This window comes from Rosa rugosa, chromosome 1 (assembly GCF_958449725.1).
Source record: "Rosa rugosa chromosome 1, drRosRugo1.1, whole genome shotgun sequence".
Taxonomy (NCBI): Eukaryota; Viridiplantae; Streptophyta; class Magnoliopsida; order Rosales; family Rosaceae; genus Rosa; species Rosa rugosa.
In genome coordinates, this window is record NC_084820.1 from 6,695,628 (window position 1) to 6,699,737 (window position 4,110).

Consider the following 4,110-nt stretch of genomic DNA (forward strand, 5'->3'; position numbering starts at 1 on the left):
ATTGCTTTGCCAATAACTTCACTGGCCAGTAACTTGGTTAGTGACAGAGTCAATGACTTAACTAGTGACCTAAATTGGTGTGTATAATCACATGTCACTAACTAAGTAACTGACCATGTCACTAACGAAGTAACTGTCAGTAGCGAAGTCACAAGTTGATAGCCAAGTCACTGTTAATCACATGTCACTAACTAAGTAACTGACCATGTCACTGACCAAGTAACTGTCAGTAGCCAAGTCACAAGTTGATAGCCAAGTCACTGTTAATCACATGTCACTAACTAAGTAACTGACCAAGTAACTGTCAGTAGCCAAGTCACAAGTTGATAGCCAAGTCACTGTTAATCACATGTCACTAACTAAGTAACTGACCATGTCACTGACCAAGTAACTGTCAGTAGCCAAGTCACAAGTTGATAGCCAAGTCACTGTTAATCACATGTCACTAACTAAGTAACTGACCATGTCACTGACCAAGTAACTGTCAGTAGCCAAGTCACAAGTTGATAACCAAGTCACTGTTAATCACATATCACTAACTAAGTAACTGACCATGTCACATTACATGTCACTGACAATGTCACTAACCAAGTCACAAGTTGATAGCCAAGTCACTGTTAATCACATGTCACTAACTAAGTAACTGACCATGTCACATTACATGTCACTGACAGTTACAAGTTAATAGCCAAGTCACTGTTAATCACATGTCACTAACTAAGTAACTGACCATGTCACTGACCAAGTAACTGTCAGTAGCCAAGTCATAAGTTGATAGTTAAGTCACTGTTAATCACATGTCACTAACTAAGTAACTGACCATGTCACTGACCAAGTAACTGTCAGTAGCCAAGTCACACGTTAATAGCCAAGCCACTGTTAATCACATGTCACTAAGTAACTGACCATGTCACTAACCAAGTAACTATCAATAGCCAAATCACTGACAGTGACTTGAGGTTAACAATGATTTGGCAAGAAATCCTCTGTATGGGGACCAAGAATAAGAAATCATTGCCTTCAAACGAATGGTTCATAAACCTTAATGAGAATGACTATAGTGCATAGAGCACATGTAGCATAGACCATTATAAAACTTACATCATTGTACAAATCTTTCAACAAAGCTTCAAGCATAAAAAAAGTGAGATTGCACGGGACGAATATAATCTAGATGCCCGAGAAGAGTAAAAAGACATCTATGCATCTTGTAGTTCCAAACTTTAATCTTGTAATCGTCCCCTGCAAAAACCCAAGACAGATCAATTAAAGGTGAAACATCTGTAAAACTCGAGCTCAAATCCGTAATGATATTTGCAAGTACAAGTGCAATACACACATTGTAAAGGTGAAACATATTCCTTAGTCCTTACTGACAAATGACACTAGCATAATGCAGCATACTTGGCTGGCATTGCCTACAGGACAACTAGCAGAGAGTTTGGCTCCCAGTTTACAGTGCCGATCATAACTCTAACAGGGGAAGAAATTAAACAAGTACACAATGCTGATAAAAATGCTATCTAACTCGATACACGAATCCATTTGAACTACACAACTTGACAAAGATATGCAAGTGATGTGAAACTTTTAACATACTTTAAGAATTATCTCATTCTCCAAAGCAACTTCACAAACAATGTATATCACAATTCACAAAAGAAACTAAACCTGGATATCAATGTGTCATGCAAGATACATTAAGCCTGAACAACAAATTCCATAAGATGATTAGAAAGCCAAGCTCATGAGACAAAGTATTTCGGTTCAATTTCCCATCAAAACTTATCACATAGAACCAAATGCGGTAAAGCTCAATTTAGAGGTATGAGAAGGTGCCGATGAAGGACATGCTTAGAAGTTAGAAGCTAAACCTTGTTCAACTCATTAGCGACATTACTATTGAAATGCTACCTTCTGCTTCAAAATCTATGAATTCAGTCAACCAAAATTTTTCAATCCCATTCAACAAAAAAGACTTCTGCGTTCCAAAATTTCTCAACCAAAAAAAAAAAACCCAAATCAAAGTAAACAGCACACTCGCTCTAAATAAAACTGTCTACTTTGTGCAGTCCTTATAACCCATAACTTAGCAAAATGACTGCTTTTGAATTCTTTCCCAGATTTTCAAATAAACTAAACAGGTCCTTAATTTCTTTACCGAATAAAAAAAAAAAAAAAAGGCATAAATCGATAATGACAGAGAGAGAGAGAGAGAGGGAATACCTTCAGGTAAGATGAGCGAACTTAATATAAGCAAACTTAAAGCAACACTCACAGATTCACAGGCAAATTGAATTGAGAAACATATAACGAATCCAAACTCACCTATGTTGGTCTTTATTTTGGCATCAAGGCTACAATTATGAAAGCTTATGAGCGCCACTGGGACATCCTTTTGGCACACATCGCTGCAAATTTATGATAATGAATTGATTAATCTAACAAATCTGGATACTCTACTCATATATAGTAAGACCCAGATCTATATGGTATGGAATAGAGTTCCACCCACCATTAAAGATCCAAATTGATTTAATATAAGCAGACGTAAAGCAGTAAAATCCCTGCTACTAAACCTTCAAGAATTATGAGGGTTCGTTCCTGGGAAATGAAAACTACAAAGAGAATGAATGGGAGAGATGACTAATACCATCTGACAAAGGAAGAGCTTTAAAAGCATTACAGATCAGATCAACGAAGATCGCTGAGTATAAAGGAAGAGTTCAGATATCTTCCGAAGCTTGTGGGCCTTACAGTACAACATCACAGCCTGCTCATTACAGAAATCGCAAGGAATACTTTCTCCGGTGGTCGCCGATTTCGAACTCACCATCTCCAGATTCGTACCAGATTCAACACAATCAGCATAATGGTCTCCGGCGAGTACTTGGTGAGTGGAGGGACGATCTTGCGGAAGAGAGCTACCAACCTGATTCTTCAGCCTTCCAAACATCACATGAACTCAACAAATCAAAACTGCGGATCCACAAGAACCGAAAACACTCACAATCTCAGTGAACTTGTCAATCTTTCCAAGGATCTGACTGATCGAAGGCTCCACCTCTCCAGATCCTGCGACGCTCATCTCGAACTCTTCCCTCTGTGCCATCTCCGAGTCTGAGACATCTCAAAATCAAAATCAAAACGCAAACCAATAACAACATCCAACAATTTCTTAATCCATATACCGGCATAATCTTTAGAGGTAGCAGCCCTAATTCAAAATTGGCTGGAATAACAAAAATTTCAAATGCATACCAGAACCACAGAGAGAAAGATCTAGCAAAGAATGGAATAAAATTAAAGAGAACAAAAACAAGAAAGAAATTGAATGCGATGCGGAGAGATAAGGATAGAGGAGAAGCTGAAGAACACAAACCTTTGGTAGCGGAGAAGATCGGCGAGGGGAGGAGTTCTTGAGCGAGACTGACTTTTCCGTGGGCCATCATCAACGAATCAATTGCAGGAATTTGACTGAATTGAAATCGAAATTAGCTTTCTGCAAGCGAACACTTGCAGATTACGAGAATGGCGAAGGGGAGAGCCAGACGGAGAGAGAGAGATTTCTAGGGTTTCGCGAAATGCAGGGTTTACAAAATGAGAGACAAGGAGGGAGAGAGGGGTGAGGGTTTGGGTTGGTGAATCTATGTACGTATTGATCAGTTTTAAGGCTTCAAGGGCAGAATCGGAATCAAAAAAATTAAAAATTGACATTTTTTAACATCACCTCATTATTCATAAGGACTAAATTAATATTATTAACAATTCATTACGGATCTTTTTATCAAGTGGGAAACTAGGTGATCTTTTTATCATTTCACTATCTAAAGTGACCTTTTCCATCATTTCCCTTAAAATTATTAGTAGTTTTAGCCTTTGGCTGAAACTTAACAAACATGCAACAGTACGTGGAACTCATTACTAGTATTTCTTAGTTTTGAAAATCTGGGTGAATAGAAATGCTGCAAATGCATATTCGTATAGGGTTTAAATCTTTTTTTTGGTTACAATAGGGTTTAAATCTTTTTAGGTAGCTCTGCTCTATTTTTCTTAATTTAATGATGGGGTGACAAAAAGAAAATAAAAAGAATTAAATTATGACATCAT

General features: G+C 37.7%; 1 long non-coding RNA gene across 1 annotated transcript; it reads right to left on the minus strand.

Moving 5' to 3' along the window:
- Window positions 1-982: 982 nt before the first annotated feature.
- Window positions 983-3,625, minus strand: LOC133727114 (uncharacterized). The gene is made up of 4 exons (XR_009855010.1): window positions 3,383-3,625; window positions 2,654-3,120; window positions 2,329-2,411; window positions 983-1,242 (listed from the first exon to the last, which is right to left on the minus strand). It is a non-coding gene; the product is annotated as an uncharacterized LOC133727114 (long non-coding RNA).
- Window positions 3,626-4,110: the final 485 nt, after the last annotated feature.